The sequence below is a fragment of the Somniosus microcephalus genome, chromosome 7 (genome assembly GCF_052327205.1).
Source record: "Somniosus microcephalus isolate GS21.2 chromosome 7, FLI_Smic_1.0, whole genome shotgun sequence".
In the NCBI taxonomy this organism is placed as follows: Eukaryota; Metazoa; Chordata; class Chondrichthyes; order Squaliformes; family Somniosidae; genus Somniosus; species Somniosus microcephalus.
This window is the reverse complement of record NC_140993.1, coordinates 267881867-267906738: the sequence shown is the minus strand read 5'-3', so window position 1 is coordinate 267906738 and position 24872 is coordinate 267881867. Positions and strand designations below refer to the sequence as shown.

Here is a 24872-nt window from a genome sequence, read left to right as displayed (position 1 = left end):
AGATGGCCTTATTCAGGCAGTCAGTTCCAGCAGCTGCCTGCCTGGCCCAGCTCCAAGGTATTGGCTTCTGTAATTGCACTTATCACTGGGTTGCTTCGAGGACTGGCTTAATGGAATTTAGAGCACGACCTTGAAACACAACAGCTAGGTCCTTAGTTCCAGTGAAGTATGAGCTTTTCCCTAAGAAAGTGATTACTGTAGCAATATTAATTCCACTTATATTTCACTTAAGTCGGTGCCTGATGAGAAACCACTGCTGCTAACAGAATCCACACAGGAAAACCCCGAAACCATTTTCAGCTGCAGCCTTTGAAATTAATTCTGCTCAGTGAATGCATTTTACTCTCAAATCCAGTTAAAGTGCCTGTATTGTCTCACAGGGGAGGTGAGGAAGCAGCGTAATTATAGTAATGGCTCAGATCCTCCTAGGTCATTGACCGTAGTGATACAATGAAAGATGGCTGCAAAGATGTGACTCCACCACTGCCTTTGCAAGCAAAAGGTTTTTGAAGTGATTTATTTTAATTTTAAAATCTCTCTTGGAGCCCTGAAGACTTTTAAAAACAAAATTCTTAAACATCTTCACACTCTGTCTTCTAATTACCACCTCTGATCCTCGGCCAGCATGCTCCCCTAATTCTCCTCATGTCGTAGAGTGGCTCCGTGGGCTCTCGTACCTCACCCACATGTCAGTTAGGATGGCTGCCATAACCCGCAGCGCCCCTGGACTAGGGAGGAGAAAGAGCAGCCAAGGTTCCTGCTGCTGATCGCTATTCAGTAACCCTCTGCTGGAAGGTTTGCACACGGATATCGGGTGAGGACAGAAGAGTGTTGGGCTTGGCTGTGATTCTTCCTCCATAGCTGAATATGAGATCAGCATTTGGGCGAAAAACCCAAGGTGTCCACGGACCCAAACCTCTCAAAGTCAACATCTTCAGGAGAGTGGGGGGAGGAAACATTTAGCCCAAAAAATAGAAGGTCCCTCCATTCTTCTGGAGAAGCATCTGATCTCCACAGAAAATTCACTGCATAGACTAAGTGAGTGATGTTGCATCTTATCCCAAGGCAGAGCACATTTAAGTGTCAGCCATGGCTCAGTAAGCAGCACTCTCGCCTGAGAGTCAGAAGGTCATGGGTTCAGGCCCCACTCCAGAGACTTGAGCATATACTCCAGGCTGACACTCCCAGTGCAGTGCTGAGGGAGTGCTGCACTGTCGGAGGTGCCATCTTTCGGATGAGACGTTAAACCGAGGCCCTGTCTGCTCTCTCGGGTGGACGTAAAAGATCCCATGGCACTATTTTAAAGAAGAGCAGGGGAGTTCTCCCCAGTGTCCTGGCGCCAATATTTATCCCTCAACCAACACCATTAAAACAAATTATCTGGTCATTATCATATTGCTGTTTGTGGGAGCTTGCTGTGTGCAAATTGGCTGTTGCGTTTCCTGCATCACCATAGTGACTACACTTCAAAAGTATTTCATTGGCTGTAAAGTGCCTTAGGACGCCCTGATGTTGTGAAAGACACTGTATAAATCAGATTCTCCATTTTGATATTTCACTGTGCCAGATGTAGTGTCTGTTCTGTGTCATGTCCTTTGGTCTGTGTTAGTACCTGTACTTTTTGACTTTCTGCCAAAACAAGATATAATTATCAATATGAACTACTTTGTTTCCTGAGTTCTTTGATTAGAGTTGAAAGCATACCAGAAGTACTTCTAAATAAGATACCTTCAAATATTTTCATCTGAATTCCTGATAAATGAATACAATTTTCTAACAAATCATAGAATAGTACAGCACAGAAGGAGGCCATTCGCCCCATCGAGTCTGCGCCGGCTCTTTCGAAGAGCAATCCAGTTAGTCGCACTCCCCCCCGTTCTTTCACCATATCCCTGCAATTTTTTCTGCTTCATGTATTTATCCAATTCCCTTTTAACAGTGACTATTGACTCTATCCACCACCCTATCAGGCAGCGCATTCCAAATCCTAACCACTCGTTGGGTAAAAAGCTTTTCCTCATGTCACTTCTGGTTCTTTTGCCAGTCACTTTAAATCTGTGCCCGCTTGTTATCGACCCTTCAGCCATTGGAAACAGATTCTCTTTATTTACTCTGTCTAAACCCTCCATGATTTTGAACACCTCTATCAAATCTCCTCTGAGCCTTCTCTGCTCCAAGGAGAACAACCCCAGCTTCTCCAGTCTATCCACATAACTGTAATCCCTCATCCTATTTATTTAACCACACTTAACTTCACAAATACCATAGCCCTCAGAGCCGAGCCTCTGCCCTCTGATCTGTTTTCCTATACATTGCCATTGCAGTATTACTTGTTACTGCCTGAAGCCACTGCTCAGAGCTTCAGAAATAACACCACCTGTTGTGCTCCTGGGACCGGATGCTGTGGAAATGGTTCCGAGTGCTGCCTCGTTTATAATGAATGAGTAAACCTCATTGCTGATATGTTTGGTTCATTTTGATGAATGAGATAGCCACTCCTGTTTTGTTGGTGCTGTTATTTTTCTGCGTCCTTGTTTCAAGGGAAGGACAGAGCAAGCTACAGACACCTGACTCACTTTATACAGCACGATAACGGGTTGATTATTGTGCCAATTATATACTTAAAACAACAGGACTTTCAGATTAAGTTAAATCCCCTTAGTTTTCCTTAATATCTGTGCACTGTATTTGGGGTGATGTTGAGCACAGCAGTACTAAAGGATAAAATATATTAATGCTGCTCTAACTGCTATTTGTGGGGGAAATACTGGCGGCATTAATACACCTGCCACTCTCCCTCATTCATCCTACAAACACATAAATTGAATACTGGCGCTGTCTGGTGGGCAAACCACTTTGGACATGTTCTATTCCCAGCTTCACACTCTGCAGTCGGTTTCTTCTCCTACTCTGCCCTGCACATGGCCTCGCTCCCTGCCAACATCAATTGTCGACTTCTCGGCTGTTGCAGCAGGAAACACTTGTTAATCTCTCTATATTGTCAACGTAACAGCCCTTGCTGTTTTTCAAAGTCATTGGTTGCGTGCAAAATGTTCTTGTATGTTTCAAAGGGGAGCACTTGGAGCACGGTGACTGTTGGATAAAGCGTGATATAAATGTGGGTCTTTTAAGTGTTTCTTGATTGGCTGCACAAAGACACGTCTACCCAGATCTGGACCAACTCCCAGTAATGTATCAAGGTGTAAGGCTAAGATGCATAAGCACATAACATAAGAATTGGGAGCAGGAATAAGCCATTCAGCCCCTCGAGCCTGCTCCGCCATTCAATAAGATCATGGCTGATCTTTGACCTCAACTCCACTTTCCCGCCCGATTTCCATATCCCTTGATTCTTCTAGTGTCCAAAAATCTATCTCAGCCTTGAATGTACTCGAAGACTCAGCATTCACAGCCCTTTCGGGTAGAGAATTCCAAAGATTCACAACGCTCTGAGTGAAGAAATTCCTCCTCATCTCAGTCTTAAATGGCCGACCCCTTATCCTGAGACTATGCTCCCTAGTTCTAAACACTCCAGCCAGGGGAAACAACCTCTCAACATCTACCCTGTCAATCCCCCTCAGAATCTTATATGTTTCAATGATCACCTCTCATTCTTCTAAACTCCAGAGAACATAGGCCCATTCTACTCAGTCTCTCATCCCAGGACAACCCTCTCATCCCAGGAATCAATCTAGTGAACCTTTGTTGCACCGCCTCAAAGGCAAGGATATCCTTCCTTAGATAAGGAGACCAGAACTGTGCACAGTACTTCAGGTGTGGTCTCACCAAAGCCCTGTGCAATTGTAGCAAGATTCCCTTACTATTGTACTCCAACCCCCTTATGATAAAGGCCAACATGCCATTTGCCTTCCTAATTGCTTGCTGTACCTGCATGCTAACTTTCTGTCCAAAACTCGGCTGCCCGTGTCCTACCTCGCACCAAGCCCCGTTCGCCCATCTCTCCTGTGCTTGCTGACCCACATTGGCTCCCGGTTAAGTTAAGCAGCACCTCGATTTCAAAATTCTCATCCTTGTTTTCAAATCCCTCCATGGCCTCGCCCCCTTCCTATCTCTGTAATCTCCTTCAGCCCCACAACCTCCCCGAGATATCTGCGCTCCTCAAATTCTGCCCTCTTGAGCATCCCTGATTATAATCGCTCAACCTTTGGTGGCAGTGCCTTCTGCTGCCTGGGCTCTAAGCTCTGGAATTCCCTCCCTAAACCTCTCCGCCTCGCTACCGCTCTTTCCTCCTTTAAGATGCTCCTTAAAACCTACCTCTTTGACCAAGCTTTTGGTCACCTGCCCTAATTTATCCTTATGTGGCTCGGTGTCAAATTTTTTGTCTTATAATACTCCTCTGCAGCGCCTTCGGATGTTTTACTACATTAAAGGCGCTATATAAATACAAGTTGTTGTTGTTTCCTGTACGCGGACACCTAAATCTCTCTGAACATCAACATTTAATAGTTTCTCACCATTTAAAAAATACTCTGTTTTTCTATTCTTCCTACCAAAGTGAATTTCCCCACATTATACTCCTTATTGCCCACTCACTTAATCTGTCTATAACCCTTTGCAGGCTCTTTGTGTCCTCATAGCTTACTTTCCCACCTAGCTTTGTATCGTCAGCAAACTTGGATACATTGCACTCTGTCCCTTCATCGAAGTCATTAATATAATTTGTAAATAACTGAGACCCAAGCACTGATCCTTGCGGCATCCCACTAGTTACAGCCCAGTAGTACAAGGCACCAAGGATTAAAAGAGGAGAGAAGACAAGTTCAATCAGAAGCTTGTTTTTTAAAAGTCAATAGATTGTAAGAGGAAGCACAGATTGAGGGAGGTAGGAAGCAGTGGCTGCCCCCAGCTTTGGCAATGACCAGAGCCAGGCCAATGCATGGGGTTGTGATCCCTGTGTGAGTACAGGCACTGATAGATTGGAGCAGCTTCACGTCATCTTACCTCAGGGGTTCTCTATCTTGGTTGACTCATGCATGGCCATTGGCTACTTCATTGCAGTGTAGGCGCCCTTCATCATCTGTGAGGAAGAAGAGGAAAGGACAATATGGAAGAAAGGCTTTTAACCCAGGAGTAGCTTTAGTTATCAACAAGTGGGGCTGGGGATGGTGGGCTGGGTGATGGGGTACTGGGGATGGGGCTGGGTATGGAGCTGGGGCGATGGGGATGGGTGTGGGGCTGGGTGTAGGGCTGGTAGGAGGTGCTGCATATGGGGCTCTGGGTATGTGGTTGGGTATGAGGCTAGTGCTGGGGCTCTGAGGATGGGTCTGGGGATGTGGGTATAGGGCTGGGGATGGGTCTGGGTATGGGTACAGGGCTGGGAGTGGCTCTGGGGGTGGGTATGGGGCTGGGGATACGTCTGGGGCTATGGGGATCGGGATGGGTATGGGTATAGGGCTGGGGATGGGGCTGGGGCTCTAAGGATGGGTCTGGGGACGTGGGTATAGGGCTGGGGATGGGTCTGGGGCTCGGGATGGGTACAGAGCGGTGGGTATGGGGCTGGGTCGGGGGCTGGGGATGGGTCCAGGGCTCTGGGTCTGGGTATTGGGATGGGTCCAGGGCTCTGGGTATTGGGATGGGGCTGGGGATGGATCTGGGGCTCTGACTATGGGGTTGGGGCTCTGGGGCTGGGTATAGGTATGAGACTAAGGCTGGGGATGAGGCTCTGGGGCTCGGGCTGGGGCTGACTGAGCACTGATCTCAACCAGTAGGCATATTGTAAATATTGTTTCTCAACTGCTATCGCGTCCTGTGTTGAGCCAGGATGTAACCATGGACCTATTGGAAATTCATGTAACTTTTGATGTGCTGCTAGTTATCATCCACCATAAGGAAGCATAGCAAAGATAATTTCTGAAAAGTTATTCTAAATAGTCTCAGTAGCAACTAAACCGGATAGCCCTGTCACGACCCACAAGCCTCTCAGGAATTTCTATTCACACAATCACTTGCTGACTTTTTTTTATTAGTTCCTGGGATGTGCGCGTTGCTGGCAAGGCCAGCATTTATTGCCCATCCCTAATTACCCTCAAGAAGGTGGTGGTGAGCCATCTTCTTGAACCGCTGCAGTCCCTGTGGTGAAGATACTCCCATAGTGCTGTTAGCGAGGGAGTTCCAGGATTTTGACCCAGTGGTGATGAAGGAATTGGGATATATTTCCAAGTCAGGATGGTGTGTGACTTGGAGGGGAACTTGCAGATGATGGAGTCCCCAAGCGCCCTTGTCCTTCTAGGTGGTAGAGGTTGCGGATTTGGGAGGTGCTGTCGAAGAAGCCTGGTATGGATGGCAGAGTTCCTTCCCTAAAGGACATTAGTGAACCAGATGGGGTTTTACCATTTATTTAATTAACTGGATTTAAATTCCCAAGCTAGGATTTGAACTCACATATCCGGATCATTATTCCAGGGCTCTGGATTACTAGTCCAGTAACTTAGCCACTATGCTACCGTACCTGTTGTCTTCCAAGTGAAAACAAAATATGGCAAGTTACCTGTGCCAGGGAAATCTCCAGTTGCTCAAGAGAAGACGTTTAAGTAACTAGACACGTGGTGGGAGTGGCTTTACCTGCAGAAAGTCTCCAAATGCCCATAGTCTCTTATGAAGGATGCTTGATGAGAAACGGATGTTTCTGTTCAGACACCTCACCAAGGGGTTCACTTGAAAGCTGCTGGAGCAAGTCCTCCTGGACAGTTTTAATTTCCCTCCCCAGACAGCCAGGACAAATCGGTGTATATACTGTGGAGAAAGCATGAGTCACGATTGGGATTCTAAACTTGCGGTCTTGTAGTTGAGAATCCAATACTGTAACATTGATACAAAAGCAAAATACTGTGGATGCTGGAAATCTGAAATAAAAACAGAAAATGCTGGAAATACTCAGCAGGTCAGGCAGCATCTGTGGAGAGAGAAACAGAGTTAACGTTTCAGGTCAATGACCCTTCGTCAGAACTGCAAAAAGTTGGAGATGGAACAGGTTTTTAAGCAGGGGCAGGGAAAGGGGGGAGGGGAGGAGAGGAAAGAACAAAAGGTCTGTGATAGGATGGAAGGCAGCAGAGATTAAGAGACAAAAGGGATGATGGTGCAAGGCAAAAGGAGATGGTAATGGGACAAGTTAAGAAACAAAAGATGAGCCTAGATGAAGTGTAAATGGCGATGGCAGAATCACCAATGGCTGCCATGTGAGAGAGAAAAGAAAAATTGTAATATTGAAGCTGCCAAACTTCCCTGAATTGATGAATCGTTACTGGAACGAACTATAGAATTGCCTTGGTGAAATCTCAGCAATGAAAACGTTACGCTCTCAAGGTACCTCAAGAAACTGCTTCTGTAGTTGTTAACTAAAACCCCATACTTCACAAAGTAATGTAACAGATTTGGGATTTCCATGGATGCCATTACTTAGAGCAGAGAAATGTGGACACCAAATTTGTCAAACTAGAGTATTCATTGCTCAACTGGCAAGCGATTGGGGTGTCATTACCTTTCGGTGTAAAGTTAAAGAAATGTTGTTATAAACTAATGTGTGTTTAGTGAAAACAAATTGATTTAATTTTACTGAAAGATGGAAATAAACCTCATTGGTTCCCAACCTTTCATGAAACATTCCAAGTCATTCCACATGGAAGGTACAGGGACACAGAACCTAAAACACTCTCTCATAACTCTGGATTGTTCAATTGTTAATTTGTGCACTGAAAACCCAATAGCAATGGATCCACAAATAGCGTCTCTGTGACAAGCAAATAACAGTAATTATCGGTGTTAAATGAATGCCGAGAGAACATCAGCTGCGCGGGAATCCGTGCCACAGACCAGCGGCAGCATTCGATGATCCGAGCTCCTCGTCCAGAAACTAAAATGTTGATGCACATCAATGCCCCAGAGTGACACGGGGAAGGGAAGCCTTTACTAAGCCCAGAATTACCTTGCAACTTGGCGCCACTTCAGAGGCAGAACTCTGCCCATCTTCCCCACTCAGATATACATGAGAAACCTGCCTTCTTTCCTTTCCCTTCCTTCCCCTCCCAGCCAATGGCTGTATATAACGGGACACTGTCCAGCCTTAAGGGTACCTGACAAGAATGTACTTGGAGTTATTGATGAGATGCTACGCATCTCCTTCCCTGTCTGAGTTGGACACAATGTGAAAACTATTATTAAAAAAAAGGAGCAGTGATTGCGGGATGAGTCCTCTTGTTACCCATATGTAGCCACCACTAATAATCAACTGTTTCCAAACATACTGCCAGGTGTTGGACCATTTGGATCCGCAAGTCCCCCTGTGTGATTTTTGGAAGAATTAGAGCTTAGAACAGCTGCTCCCTTGAAATTGGGAGCATTTTGGGGCAAAACAAAGAGAGTTTAACTTGTATCTAACCCAAGATACGCCTGACTGGGGTAATGTGTAATACAGGTACTGGGTGCATGAAGTAGAAGCGTTCCACTCCCCAGCACCAAAACAATGAATTATAGAGATGCAATTAGTTTTATTCATGGAGTGTAAGGGGAGCATTTCAGTGGGCACTTCTGCCATTTTAAATTGGGAAAATTTAATATTCTTGATTTTTAAAAAAACAACACCCACATAATATTAATCATCTGTAATCCAAGTACATCTGACATCTTAAAGGATTTGCCATAATAGAACTTTTAATGGCAGATGTAATCTCCTGCTAAGCCGTAGCCTACTGCCAGTTTGAAAGTGTGTAGGAAAACCCTGAGCCTACACTTAAACAAACCAGAGCACGTTAAAATGTGTTGTGTGTTAAATGTAAATCCATTGCACTTACTGATCGCTCGGCCTCCTCCCCAGGGAAACAAACAACAAAATTCCATCTGAAACCTGGCGACCTTGTTAACGTGACATTGATGGAGGAAGTGTGTCAGTGCCATGTACAAACTCTGGCATGGTGACAAGCCTGCATTTGCAGAGCTGGTGCAGTGGTTGCTCACTACACAGGGGCACTCTTGCAAGTAATGTGGATTTGAAATTGATACTTTGGATTATGCTGTAAAAATATTAATTGAGCTCTTAAAGAGGTAAAGATCGCAAGTTAATTACAGGAGCATAAGGCCATTTGACCCATCTTGCTTGTGTGTCAGCCATGGCTCATTGGGCAGCACTCTCACCTCCGAGTCAGAAGGTCGTGGGTTCAAGTCCCACTCCAGAGACTTGAGCCCATGATCTAGGCTGACACTTCAGTGCAGCACTGTCAAAGGTGCCGTCTGTCAGATGAAATGTTAAACCGAGGCCCTGTCTGCTTTCTCAGGTAAAATATCCCCAGCACTATTTGGAAGAAGAGCAGGGGAGTTCTACCCAGTGTTCTGGTCAATATTTATCCCTCAATCAACATCACTAAAATATTATCTGGAGATTATCACATTGCCATTTGTGAGAACTTGCTGTGCATGAATTGGCTGTCGCATTTCCTACATTACAACAGTGACTACACTTCAAAAGTACTTCATTGACTGTAAAGGGGCCGAATGGCCTACTCCTGCTCCTATCTTCTATGTTTCTATATTCAAGAAGGAGTTAGATATATTTCTTAAGGCTAAAGGGATCAAGGGATATGGGGAGAAAGCAGGGACAGGGTACTGAATTTGGATGATCAGGCATGATCTCATTAAATGGCGGAACAGGCTCGAGGGGCCGAATGGCCTACTCCTGCGCCTATCTTCTATGTTTCTATGGAACGTTGTAGAAGGCACTATATAAATGCAAGTTCCTTCTTTTACTTCATCCATCCAGAAACAGCCTACAATCTCCCATTGCAGTGTCCAATTGTTTCTTGTGTGATTCCAGGGTTTTTGCCTCTGCTCCATCTGGGAGCCCATTGCATGTTCTGATTATCTTTGTGCGATGAATAGTTTACTGATATCAGTCCTGAGTTTGCTCTTTACTAGCTTGTCCCCATGTCCTACTAATTTGCTGGTGTTTAGGGGCGGTGTACGGAGCCCTGTTCTTTCTGTTGTAAATGATAATATGGTGTAATGACCAAATCACTGACTGGTTGGCGGTTCAGAATACGGTGGCTTCCCCGGTGGCTCAGTGACTTTATCTCACGTGTAACGCAACCATGCAGTTCAGGAGGCTCGTGGGTTCAATCCCTAATCTGAGCTGAATCAATGATCTCATTAGGGCAGCACTCTGGGTGCTACAAATGGCCCCGGGGTTAGAGAGTGGAAAATTGACAAGGATTTCCATCTGATTGCCAGAAAGTTACCCCACTTGGAAATGTGCTCGTGTGTGAGGGCCTTTGGGTGACAGCAGGACTGAGCTCAACTGGGATGATCTGTGTCGACATTCGCTGTCAAAGCCCATTCATAAAGAACGTCTCTCGGTAGCAGGTCCCCATCAAGCAGCCAGTGCTTTTGTGATGACTCGTGCTGCCGTATACCTCCAAGCGCACAGACCTTGCCCAAGTGGCCATATGTCAGTGTTGTTGGCGGGCTATTTGACCACGAGGGGCAACGTAGTCAGTAGTCTCAGAAACAGAAGCCTCGATTTCCCTGGGGCACAGGCTAACTTTGACTAACTCAGCACAGAGCAGCCTGCGATCTTCCTGTTCTGTGTGACTCAGTGCCATACCATGCAATGCGTTTGCTCATTGCTCACTGAACTACCAGAACCCGTCGAGATGTGAAGTTGTCTGACCTTGGATAAAAAGCATGTAGGTAAATACACCCAATGAATATGTAAATAAAGCTATACTTTCATGTCTTGCTGCACATTAAAAGTATGCAAGAAACCGAGGGTTAGTCATGGTTATTGGGTTTATAATACACCTTGTTATCGTGAACTTTGTACTTCCTAGAATGACCTTTTCAAAGGTTTACGCCAAAGTTTTACCATAGGTAGGCTTTTAGTTGGTTAATCAACCATTTAAAATTTGGATTAGGCTGAATCAAGCTTAAAAAGAAGATTGGGATCACTAGGTTACTCTTTAAATGAATGAAAGCCACTTGAAGGAAGGTTTAAGTTCTTCAGTAACCCACTTATTTGCTCCTGGGCTGCACAAATCAATGAGATTAAATGTTCCTGATCCTCCTCCATTGTTCATTCCACTTGAATGGAACATGTAACAGTAGTCACCTCACCTGAAACCATAACAGTCCCAGGCTAATTGTTCCTTTAGAAAAGGGCACGTGTTTGCTTTTGTTTTTATAACACTTGTAAAATGCCAGTTACTACTCAATAAACTGAAAAAGAATTTTTCCATCAATTTGACTTTGTAGGGATATTAATGGGAATTGTGGAAATACTTTCAACACTGTAATAATGAGCCATCTGGTGTGGTCTACTTCTGATCACTTGATCTCAGTTCCTCCAGCGTGGGGTTGAGCAATATTGCAATAGGTTAACAATACACAAGTAGGTTGATGTGTGATGCACGCTGTATCAAACTTCAAAGAACAGCGGCTTACTTCAGTAAAATTCACAGCAATCACTGCCAAAGATAATATTGTCCAGGACAGATGCAGAACGCATATTACTGAAGGGAGTGAGATTTGAAAGTCATAATCACAGGTTTTGAAAGTTAAGTTCCAGCACCAACTCTGCCTTGGGTATTCAGCTGGCTCCAGTGAAGCAGCTCTGGGAAAAGGTTTCAACTGGTATTTGATCCATTCACAAGTAGTGTTGTGTTTCACAGAGTAATTGTGAATTATTGCTTTAAATACATCTATGAAACCCTCCAGTGCTGTAATGGCCGTCCACACACACCTACACAATCATGTTGCTGAGGGTGTGAACACTGTTTTGGACTTCAACACTCTGATGGGGGGGGGGGGGGGGGGGAGCAGTGGTGGGGAGTCAGATGCATTTAAAATGACATGTTTTTACTTTCTATTCTTTGTAGACATGTAATTTAACTTCACAATGAAGAAACGTTTACTGAATTGAAATTTCCCTTTGCTTTCACGTTTCAAAACTATGATGCAGCATTTTATCAACTCTGATTCCAAGGAGAGGACTTAATACCTCTGCAAATCCTCTCATTTTAATTTCAGCTTTTCAGAAAGTTTTCAGTACCTTTAATGATTACTGGCTTTGCTCAGTGGGTAGTGCACTCGCGCCTGAGTCAGAAGGTTGTGGGTTCATGCCCCACTCCAGAGACATAATCTAGGCTGACAGTTCAGTGCAGTACTGAGAGCGTGCTGCACTGTTGGAGGTGCTGTCTTTCGGATGAGACGTGAAATCAGGTGGGTGTAAAAGATCCCACATAGCTCAGGGCAGGTGAGTTCTCTCTGGTGTTGTCAATATTTATCCCTCAACCAACATAACTAAAACATCTCATTGCTGTTCGTGGGATCTTGCTATGTGCAAATTTGATGCCACATTTCCCTATATTACTACAGTTGACTACACTTCAAAAGTACTTCATTGGCTATAAAGCACTTTGGGACATCCTGAGGTTGTGAAAGGCGCTATTTTAATGCAAGTCTTTCTTTGTATTTGAAGAGGTGACTGCTTTTTATTCCTCATTTGTATTATGTCATTTTAACACCATCTTTAAAAGAGAGGTCTTGTCATTAATACTGCATTTAAAAACCAAAAGAACTAAGGAATCTTTTCCAACGTGCTTTCTTTCTGTCTTCTGATTGACACTTCCCCCTTGCACATTGTTGTTTAAATATTAAGTGCTGATGAGCCAGTAGATGTAGAGTCAGTGGGAGGGATCTGACTCAGTAACTTCGACAAGCAAGATTCCCCTAGTGATGTAATCAACAACAACTTGCATTTATATAGCACCTTTAACATAGAGAAACATCACAGGAGCGTTACCAGAAATAAATGGGCCTAGAGCCAAAGGAGGAGATAGTAGGGGTGACTAAAAACTTGGTCAAAGAGGTGGGTTTTAAGAGAGGTTTTAAAGGAGGAAAGGGCATTGGAGAGGTGAAGGGGCTTAGGGAGAGAATTCCATAGCATGGGGTCTAGGCAGCTGAAGGTGCAGCCACCAACGGTGTGACGAAGGGTGTGGATACACAATAGGCCAGAGGAGGAATGGCTAATTTGGAGGAGGGTTGTAGGGTTGGTGGAGGAGGTTACAGAGGTAGAGAGGGACAAGGCCATGAAAGGATTTAAACACAAGGCTGAGAATTTTACATTGGAGGCATTAGGAGACCATCAGCCAACGTAGGTCAACAAGGATGGGGTGATGGGTGAGCAGGACTTGGTGCAAGTTACGATACAGGCAGCAGAATTTTGAATGAGTTGAAGTTTACAGACCATGGGGAATGGGAGACCGACCAGGAGAGCATTGGAATAGTCGAGTCTGGAGGTAAAAAAAAGCATGGGTGAGGGTTTCAGCAGCAGACAGGCCGAGGCAGGGGCGGAGACGGGTGATGTTACAGAGGTGAAAGTAGGCGGTTTTGGTGATGGAGCGGATATGGGGTCGGAAGCTGAGGTTGGAGCCAAATAGGATATTGAGGTTGCGAATGCTGTTTAAACAAAAGTATGCAGAGTGTGCTCAGAAAAGAGGATATCCCAGCTGATCATAGTTTCCACTAGTGGTGTGATTTATTTAAAAAAATATTTAGGTTGAGTTTCCTTCTTCAACAAAGCCTAAGGGGAAACATTTCCTCAGGTTTGTATTTGTAGTGAAATCATTAGTCCAAGTATAAAGACTAACAAACAGGGAATCTCCCACTCCATTTCCTGGCCAAAGTTTCCAGTAATATTTAAAATGATTCCTTAAATATGAATTGTTTTGCTGTATCTCCTGTCGCTTCTGTGATCTGTACTTGAAAGTAAAGTTTGCTGCATGTTCAAGAAGATTGCTGTTTAGACTTTGTTCTCTGTGGCTTTAACAGGAGGGAAATGTTAACTCTCCCTACTGGGCGGGAATGGAGCGAGCAAGCAGCTAAAATGGAGCGCCTTCATTTCCCGCTCCGTTCCCGCTCCAATTCCGCAGGTTTTGCCGGTGGATGGGACTCCTGCTGGATCCAGGTGGGAGCTTCACGTATCAATGCTAATCAGGGTCCCAGGCTGTCAGCAGGACGCCAATGGCATTTTAAGCAGGGTCTGAGTGGGGAAGCTGCCGTAATTTCACTGCGGCTCTGTAGACAGGAGAGGCCCTTCAGGTGAGTGTAAAACTTTCCTTCGTGGGGCCAGGAGGAGCAGGACTGCCTCCCCCCCACCCCGGCCCCATGTAGAAAGCCACGGCCTCCACTGACCCAAACTTCCCCCTCCTGTGGGCTCCTCCCCAAGCCCTCTCCCTGCCACTTACCCGGAAGCTGGTGGGCTAATGTGAATACCCAGAATGATTGTGATGAGAGCGGATGTGATATCGCTCACTCTGTACTGTCAAACAGGACCAAAGCTTTCTCTATTTACAGTGCAACTCATTTAGAAGCTAGCTGTGTAGTTGTACAGGACAGCCTGCAGTCCAGTGGCTGGGGGTCATGTCTGTCACATTTTAAACCCCTGTTATGGAGAAATCAGCACTGCAGACCAAAGATATAATCTAAACCCCAATTTTGCAGCCGTGACAGGAATGGTTTTCTGCCTGGGCTATACTCGCCCACAATGCACTGAGACGACTCTGCCCAACTTCACAATGTTGGCTCATTGGCATAGGCTCCCACCACAACAAAGCATAATGGAGGATGTGCAAAATCTAGCTCGCAGATCAAATTTACAGAGATGTATGCACTTAACAGTGTGCTGTGGTCCCAGTGTGCAAAACTCTGCACCAGGAGTGTGAATTCAAGAAATTACTCCGACAATTCATAGAGCTTGAAGTACGTTGGTGTTACATTTCTGTTACATTAGAACTATTTATTAGTAGCTATGCTTTCCAGGAAGCCCTTTCAATCCAACAGATTAACCTGCACCACTGTGTCAATTTTTTTCAATTATTACCCTCAAGTCTCCATCTGGTTCCATTTTCAAGGTATCTTTTCAAAATCCACTCAACAGTTTGTCCTGTTGGCTGAATGATTTGAAACGTAATGTTTGGAAAGGGCATTCACTGTTGCAGTCAATTTTCTGATAAAGCTGAGTTGTTGTCAAGGGACTGACATCTTGTTGCACTCGTATCTCCCTTCACTTCACTCAGTTATTTTTGTTATCAGAAACAAAAGGTTAGTTGTTCCAGACACTTGTTGGCTGTGAAATGAACAGCTCGTGGAACAAGTGGTAGCCTTTTATTGGTAGTGAGACAATGTTGGCTTAAATTTTCTGTGAAAAGAAATTTAATTTAGCAGTTCAAATACAATTGCATAAGCTGGTTTGCAGAGTTTGGCCGAGTATTGCATGGACACGATTTTGAACAAGGATCAAACATTTCAAGTGGAGCTTTTCTTTTCTCAAATTAGAACTTTCCCCTTCTCCCACTGTAATTAGGTTAACCTAGAATACCATTACCGTAACAAGTGATGTTGAAAGGTGCAGTTAATGAAAGTAAACCCGAAATTAGAGCAGAAGCGAACTGGAAAAAGGAGCAGTCAGTTAAAGAATGATCAGTAGCTGCCGCAGAACTAATGATCCTGCTCAAAAGTTGTGCAAACCACTTCCATTGGTCTCAATAAACTCCACTTCTACACAATAAAACCAGGCTGTCAGTCCTCAACAAGACCATAACCAGAGTAACAACACACGACTTGCTAATGCATGAGCCAGAATTCTGTTTATGTTGAATTTGTTTTATTATATGAAGCTTCCTTGCTTTAGGTTGGGAGAAATCTCAGACTTGCCCGCTAGCAGCTGTACATTTTCTCCAACTTTCCGCACTCCCAGCAACTTGCCTCTGGCTGCACCCTATAAGCATATCACTTGAAATAAAAGTCTGTCTTCGCATGCCCGCCACCGTTTCCCACTTTAGTGCCACATTTCGTGTCCCCTGCCAGGGGTCCCACATCTGTGGCCACAGTCATAGATTGTTGGTAAAAAAAAAAAGGAGGGAGGAGGACAGTAGGAGTATGTTTGTGTGTGTGTGCTAGGCCGTTGTAGCAGAGGCTGGTCTCCAATCGTCTTGGATCCCCTTGCCATTGGACCAAGACCTTGCTCTGTCAAGCCCGTGTGGTAGCTGGGGTGCAACGGCCACCCCACGTTAAAAGAATTCAAGTACAGGCATCTTCCACCCTTTAAAATGAAGTTCGGACCTGGAACATCAGGACCCTCATGGACAACCCCAACAGCGACAGAGACTGTAGGTCATCCCGCATTGGACTCATCAGTCACCTGAGAACTCATTTTTAGTGTGGAAGCAAGTCATCCTCAGTTCTAAGAAGTTCCTAAGAAGAAGGAAGAGATTGTTGGTAGCTGAATAAAATGTATCCTGACCTGCTGTTTGTGTGGGGTGGAAAGGGGAAACCTACTGAGAGTTTCTATCAAAGCATCTGATTTCAAATGTAATCCTTTGCTGTCTTGTGGGGAGGGGGAAGTGCATTTATTTATGTTATATAACTGCAAGTTCTTTCTTCCCCTATCGGTCAAGACAGGCTTGTGCAGCTGCATGATTTATCTGGATTAGTCTTGGATTTCACAAATACTTGTGGTGCACTGAAACCAAGAGCAAGAGGGGAGGAGAAGCATTCATCTGGTTCATTTCTACACCTCGCTGTTCAGCTTTGAACCTCTCGCTAGAGAGAGATGAATGCAGAGGGTAGAGGATTAATGACTCCCGTTCTGATCTGTTTGAATCCCCAGGAGGGAGAGAAGCTGTTCTTGGAAACCCTTCACTGTTTACCTGTGTTTTCCATAGTGGGGCCTTTTACTGTACTTTTAACAGATAATTTTCCAATCTCTCACTTCTGGTGGCAACTTCCCTTTTCGCCAATGCATTGCTGGGGATCTGGGTTCATGCTATGCATGATTTTCCTACCGTTAGCCTTTTACTGTGTGTGTTATATTTTAGCTTGAAACTAATTTTTATTTTGAATACATACAACACCATGTCCCCCTCATTACCACAGTAATACAGGGATGTAGTTAAGGAGGTGATCAAGTTTAAGAAGATATGCTTTGATCGTCCAATCATGATTTGAGTGAGATAGTCTACGAGCGATGTCGCTCAGTCTGTGAACTGAGAGATAACGTGGGTGCAGCCGAACTGGATAAGCATTCCTCCGATGAAATCTCCCTCTTACCCATCAAATCTTAATCATTCCCCTTTTAGAATGATCTCTTTGCTGCCTTACAAACTAAACAATGACTCTATAGTATATCAGATTATTTCTTTTTTCATTTTCAGGATGTGGGCATCGCTGGCAAGGCCGGCATTTATTGCCCATCCCTATAAACAAAATTAATGCTTTTCCACTTGTGTGTGGCACTCTCTACCCTGAGTGAGAAGGTCATGGGTTCAAGCCCCATTGCAGAATTTGAGCCTATAATCTATGCTGACACTCCCAGTGCAGTATTGAAGGAGTGCAGCACTGTCGGAGGTGCTGCTTTTCAGATGAGCCATTAAACCGAGGCCCCATCTGCTCCTTCAGGCCAACATGAAAGATCCCATGGTGCTATTTGAAGAAGAGCTGGGGCGTCCTCCCTGGTGTCCTGGCGAATATATATCCCTGAACCAACGACACCAAAAACAGATTATCCGGCCATTCATCGCAAAGTTGTTTGTGGGACCTTGCTGTGCACAGCTTGGCTGCCGCATTGGACGACATAACAGCAGTGTTGACACTTTAAAAGTAATTCATTGGCTGTGAAGCATTCTGGTTGTCCCGTGAAAAAGTAAAACTTCCAAATTCCTAGCTCAAAGCATTTCCTCTCCCGAATTAGCATTGTAATCCATGTTGACAACAATTTAGCAGCATTGTTATTAAAATAAGGTGGAGTTGAGTTGCACTTATTTGATTTTTTTCATTTTTCTGTCTGTCAATGCATTGTGTACGTGAGATGTGGTCACAACACAGCAGTGACTCAAAGTCGAGCCTTCACTGAAAATATGTGGAAAACCAAACTACTGCAGGTGATGAAAATCTGAAACAAAAACAGGGGTGAGGACTCCCAAATCTTGTGTTCTCTTGACAGATGCTGAGTGTCTCCCAACGCTTTGTTTTTCTTGCAGAAAGTTTGTGACCCAAAAGCCAATGCATTAAATCACATGCAGCTGATAACCATTTGGCCGATGCCATGGACAGAGATAAATCTGTCCTTCCAGAAATGGGGTTTAATTGATTGAATGTGCTATCATATAAACAGAAAGGACAGTACTTCTTCAAACAATCTGCTTTTAATTGTGAGTTTTCTTTGGGTCAGTTGTGCCAAATAAGGAAATGACAGCCTTTCTAATTAGTGTCAGCATGGTTACCCTTAAATGATTAAAATAGGTATTTGGATCACCTGATCTGGTTAAGGCAAACACCGTACATCTCTTCTGTTGCCAACGCTCGCTCCAAGATGGTCAGCCTCCTCTTTAACCCAACACTTCTTTTCTTCTAAACAACTCATAACCCTTTACACAGCCCAAGTCTGTCCAAGTTTTGAACACACTCCTTGGGCTGGATGTTACCAACCTCGGTGGGTCCGTGGCAGGTGCCGACCCCGCAGCTGTCTTGATCCCGGCCTCCGACATGATTTTCCATTAATAGGGCTTGTTAAGCCCATTCTGCGAGGTTCCCGGCCAATTAAAAGGAAGCGGGTCTGGTGACATCATTTGATGACGCGTCATCAGCTGGTTTACTTAAATGGACCGTGTCCACAATTTTGTCAGTTCTGCTGTTAGTGCTCTACAGCATTGAGGTGCTGCAAACACTGACGAGCACGGCTGCACCCAGGCTCTCCCATGACTCCCTCCATATCCTTATGGAGGGAGTCACAGCATGCAGGGAGGTCCTCTTCCCTTCCCATGGGCGGAAGAGACCTCCCCAGGGGATCAACACAGCCTGGTTGCACATTGCACAGGAGGGCACAAGCAGGGATGTCGTCAGGAGGACCAGGCTGCAGTAGCGCAAAACTTTCAATGATCTCAGTAGTTCGAAGAACATCTAGAAACCAAAAACATAATCATGAATAGTCAGCATGGATTTCAAAAGGGAAAGTGTTGCTTAACCAACCTCATTGAATTTTTTGAAGAGGTAACAGAGAGAGTAGACAAGGGTAATGCAGTAGATGTAATTTATCTAGATTTTCAAAAGGCCTTCGATAAGGTACCCCATAATAGACTGATGAACAAGGTCAGAGAATGCGGAGTCAGGGGACAAGTAGTAGAATGGATAGCTAGCTGGCTTCAAGACAGAAAGCAGAGAGTAGGGGTAAAAGGTAGCTATTCATAGTGGCAGAAGGTGGATAGTGGTGTTCCACAAGGATCAGTGCTGGGACCACTGTTGTTCACAATTTATATTAACGATTTAGACTTTGGAATCAAAAACACAATTTCTAAATTTGCGGATGACACCAAATTGGGGGGGGATTAGTCAATACTGAGGAAGGACTGCAATAAATTACAGGAGGACATTAATAAACTTGTAGAATGGGCATATAATTGGCAAATGAAGTTCAACACAGATAAATGTGAGGTATTACTGTGATGAAATATGCCATTCATCACTCATCTGTATTCTCTGTGTGATTGTGCCTGTGACTGTGGTTTAGTTTCAGTTTCATTTCCCTTACCTCAGTTCCGTTTCCTCACCTTGTATTGTATTGTGTGTAGGGCTCCGCCCATACCTGGCCCCTATGTAAGCAGGCTCAGCGTGCCTCACATCCAGTACTGCAGACCTCTGGATGGAAGACACCTCTCCACTGTGTGTTACCTTCTAAGTTAATAAAAGCCTTGTTTTGTTCCGCTAACATTGAGTCTCGGATTTATTGAGGCACATCAATTACATTTTGGTAGGAAGAATAGGGAGATCACTTATCACTTGGAGGGTGCGAGTCTAGGTACGGTAGAGGAACAAAGGGATCTCGGAGTACAAATACATAAGTCACTAAAAGTTGCAACACAGGTTTGCAAGGCCATAAAAAAAGCAAACCAAACACTAGGGTTTATTTTTAGAGGTACAGAATTGAAAAGTAGGGAAGTTATGCTAAACCTATATCGAACCTTGGTTAGACCACACTTGGAGTACTGCGTACAGTTCTGGTCGCCATATTATAAAAAGGATATAGAGGCACTGGAGAGGGTGCAGAGAAGATTTACAAGGGTGATACCAGAAATGCGAGGGTATACATATCCGGAAAGGATGAACAGGCTGGGTCTCTTTTCTCTGGGGGGGGGGGGGGAAAGGCTGAGGGGTGACCTGATTACAACAGTGACTACACTCTAAAAGTACTTAATTGGCTGTAAAGTGCTTTAAGACATCCGGTGGTCGTGAAAGGCGCCATATAAATGCAAGTCTTTCTTTCTTTCTAATAGAGGTCTTTAAAATTATGAAAGGTTTTGATAGAGTGGATACAGAGAGAATGTTTCCACTTGTGGGGAAGAGCATAACTAGAGGCCATCAATATAAGATAGTCACCAAGAAATCCAATAGGGAATTCAGAAGAAACGTCTTTACCCAAAGAGTGGTGAGAATGTGGAACTCGCTACCACAGGGAGTGGTTGAAGCGAATAGTATAGATGCATTTAAGGGGAGGCTAGACAAACATATGAGGGAGAAGGGAATAGAGGGTTATGCTGATAGATTTAGATGAGGAAAGATGGCAGGAGACTCGAGTGGAGCATAAACGCCGGCATGGACTGGTTGGGCTGAATGGCCTGTTTCTGTGCTGTATATCCTATATAATCCTATGTAGATCACAAAACGTTACTGCAAAGCCACACTAAACTCATGCTGCAGTGCCACTCATCACATCCCCATCACTCTGCCTTCCCTACCCTACTCCTGCACATCCTTACTCACACCAACTTAACTTGCACTGCCACCCATCCCTCTCTATCTACATTATCACTTCCCAATTTCATTAACCACCCCTCACACTCACCCTCATCCTTGTTCAATCATACCAATTAGCAACACACAAGGGTAGGCACTTGGATGTTTTATGCAATGGTCATGTAAAGTTTCTGTTACTGTGTTATCAAACATTGAAATCTTTATTTTCAACACTTTGCCTTCTTGGACAGATTTGTGTGCACCTTTGGAATTGTCTTAGTGAGTTCCAGTGAATGGTGAGACAGAACGTCCCCCCCTCCCCCACCCCGTCCAATGGTGATGAGTGTGAAAGGAATGGCTTGGACATTGTAAGGATGCTTTATGGTGCTGCTGTGGCGTGTTGCCAACCTGGCGCATCATTTGGCAGCCAGGTTGTACAGCGTCAAGTGAAGTAAATCTGGCCATGGTGAGGCCATCGCTGGCGTCCCGGGCAGCAATGTGCTCGGGTGCTGATGCCCTGTGTCCTGTGCAGCATCAGGTGATTGCGGAGAAGGCTGGTGCTGCTGGTATGCCTGGTGATGTTGGTGTTGGGGCTGATTGTGGTGGGATTCTGAGGACCAAGGTGAGATTTTTTCAAGGGCACCGATGCTGCTGGAATAGATGGCAGCTGAAGTTGAGATGACAGAAGCGATCTGTCAATGGTGAGAGAGCTTGCTCCCAGGAGGTGACAGTGGATAGAGAGTTTACTCCAAACACTTCCAAACTGCATGCAGCTCAAAAGTGTCTGCCAAATCCTGAAGGCTCAAGCTTCTGACATTGGAAAGTGAACAGGTGTGAAATGGTAGCTTTTATACCACTTTTGCAGCTGTCACCTATTCACAGCAATGGAGAGTCATAGAGAACCTGACACACTTACCTGACATGATCCCCGAGCGACTGGAACCTCGTGAAAAATCTGATTAAATGGTAAGTACATGGTAAAATGCTGTTTAAGTATCTTTTAACAAGCTCTTAAGTATCTGAATTGCCTGACCCGCCGCTTGGTGTCGGGTCTGTAAAGCGCAGACAGACCCGACACTTGGGAAACTGACTTGGAGGTGGGTTGACAGCGGGATACCGACCCGCTGTCAATCTTTTAGATTTTGGCAGCTGACCCGCCTCCAAATCCACACTCTGAGCGCTGGCAAAATTCCGGCCCTTGTGTCTGGGAGGCTAATCTCGCACCTCCCTCACACTCCTGGGGAGGGTATAAGCAAAAGCTTTTAATCCGCTGGGAGATTCTTCTCTCTTTTCTAGCCTCCAGTCTTTCTCTCCTTTGCTGCTGCTCCCTATTTTATTGATAGTTCTGTGGTCAATGTTCCCCTGAACTTTCCTGTTTTTATTCCTAAAATCCAAATAAGCAGATTAGGAAGGTGAACACATGGTTGAAGGAGTGGTGTGGGAAAGAGGGTTTCTATTTCATGAGGCACTGGCACCAGTATTGGGATCGGAAGGAATTGTACCATTCAGACGGGCTCTACCTGAACTGGGTTGGGACCAGGATCCGAGCGGAAAGGATAAATAGGTCACAAGGACTTGAAACTAGTAAATGGTGGGGAGGGCTCAGGTGGAAAATGTAGTATAAATAATAGTTCAAAAACAAGTGAAAGGGAAGAGAGTAAAGTAACAGTCAGAAATTGTGCCTTAGGCAAAGGGAAAACTAAAAGATGTAAAGTGATTAAACCATGAGAGAGAAATAAGAAACATGTGAGTAAAACATTACAGCAGAAGGACAGGTCAGGATGTGTGGCCCATTTAAGCGTTCTTTATACAAACGCACAGAGTATAAGGAATAAACTGAATGAACTGCAGGCGCAAATTCAACTTGGAGGGTATGACATGGCTACAAGATGGTCAGGACTGGGAACTAAATATACCAGGTTATAAGATCTACAGGAAAGATAGGGAAAATGGTAAAGGGGGAGGAATAGCCTTAGTGATTAAGGATGAAATCATTTTAATGATAAGAGAGGATATAATGAGAGGTAAGCAGGCAGTAGAGACGTTATGGGTAGAATTAAGAAATAGGAAAGGATTTAAGACTGTAGTTGGAGGCCCCCTGGTAGCAGCTGTGAAGTGCCAGCTTGTATAAATGCAGAGATGAGACAAGCATGTAGTAAAGGCCGAGTGGTTTTAATGGGGGATTTTAACTTTCATATAAATTGGGTTAAGCAGACTAGCACATGTCAGAAAGGTAGTGAATTTCTTGAGTGTGTCTGGGATAGTTTTCTGCAACAATATGTCCTAGAACCAACAAGGGGGCATGCCATATTAGATTTAGTGATTTGAGTAATGAGCCAAATTTAGTTAACAGCCTAACGGTGTGTGAACATTTATCTAATAGCGATCATAACATGATGGAATTCAACGTAGTGTTTGAAAGGGAGAAACGCGAAACAGCTACTAAGATTCTAGATTTAGATAACGCTGACTTCAATGCGATGAGACAAAGACTGTCCACAGTAAACTGGGGGGGGGGGGGGGGGCAACATTGCTCCTGACCACCCTCTTTTTTCCTAATAAAATTGTAAAAAAATTGTGTTGATTTTGATATCCCTTACAAGTTTCTTTTCATACTGTAGCTCTTACTATCTGTTTTGTCACCCTTTGCTGTTCTTTGTATCTCTCATTCGCCAGGATCTGTGTTATTTTTTGCATTTTTGTATGCTATTTCTTTTAGTTTTATATTGTCTCTTACCTCTTTAGTCATCCATGGCTGTTTTTTTGGGTAAGTAGAGCTTTTACCCCTTAAGGGTATAAACTGGCTCTGTATCACATTAAATTCTTTTTTGAACATCTCCCACTGATCTTCTGTCATTTTACCCATTAACATATTTGCCCATAGTTGAAAACTGATATCGGCAATATTGTCAATGATAAGGAAATGGCGGACATGTTGAGTAATTACTTTGCATCAGTATTTACAGTAGAGGAAGAGGATAACATGCCAGAAATCCCAAGGAAACTAATATTGAATCAGGGACAGGGACTCAACAAAATTGACATAAACAAAATAACAGTAATGAAGAAAATAATGGCACTAAAGAGTGACAAATCCCCAGGACCAGATGGTTGCCATCCCAGGGGTTAAAGGAAGTAGGTGAGCGCATTGCAGATGCCTTAACTGTAACCTTCCAAAGTTCTCCCAATTCAGGAACTGTTCCTTTAGATTGGAAAACTGTGCATGCTACTCCGCTATTTAAGAATGGCGAGAGAGGGAAACCAGGGAGTTATAGACCAGTTAGCCTAACATCTGTTGTCGGGAAAATACTAAAGTCTATAATTAAGGATAGGCTGACTGAACATCTTGAACATTTTCAGCTGATCAGAGAGAGACGGCATAGATTTGTGAAAGGTAGGTCATGCCTGACTAACCTGCTTGAATTTTTTGAAGAGGAGACTAAAGTAATGGACAAGGGAATGTCTATGGAGGGCGAGAGAGAGAGAAAATGGGGAACTAGAGATCAGTTAGCCTGACATCAGTAGTAGGGAAAATGCTAGAATCTATTATTAAGGACGTGGTAACAGGGCACTTAGATAATAATAATAGGATTGGGCAGAGTCAACACGGATTTATGAAAGGGAAATCGTGTTTGACGAATCTGCTAGAGTTTTGTGATGTTGTAACTAGTAGAATAGATAAGGGGGAACCAGTGGATGTGGTGTATTTGGATTTTCAGAAGGCATTTGATAAGGTGCCACACAAGAGGTTATTAAACAAAATTAGGGTTCATGGGATTGGGGGTAATATACTGGCATGGATTGAGGATTGGTTAATGGACAGAAAACAGAGAGTAGGAATAAATGGGTCATTTTTGGGTTGGTAGGCTGTAACTAGTGGGGTACCGCAAGGATCAGTGCTTGGGCCTCGGCTATTCACAATCTACATCAATGATTTGGATGAGGGGACCAAATGTAAGATACCCAAGTTTGCTGATGATACAAAGCTGGGTGGGAATGTAAGTTGTGAGGAGGATGCAAGCAGGCTTCAAGGGGATATAGACAGCCTAAGTGAGTGGGCAAGAACATGGCAAATGGAATAT

General features: G+C 44.3%; 1 protein-coding gene and 1 long non-coding RNA gene across 7 annotated transcripts in view; one reads left to right on the top strand and one right to left on the bottom strand.

Moving 5' to 3' along the window:
- LOC147115312 (uncharacterized) overlaps positions 1–5102 on the bottom strand; it is a 47915-nt gene extending 42813 nt beyond the window's left edge. Inside the window, exon 1 of the long non-coding RNA XR_015079112.1 lies at positions 4963–5102. This is a non-coding gene — a long non-coding RNA (uncharacterized LOC147115312). The remainder of the gene's footprint in view (positions 1–4962) is intronic.
- Positions 1–24872, top strand: part of bbs9 (Bardet-Biedl syndrome 9) — a 479777-nt gene that overhangs the window by 297058 nt on the left and 157847 nt on the right. The window lies entirely within an intron of this gene.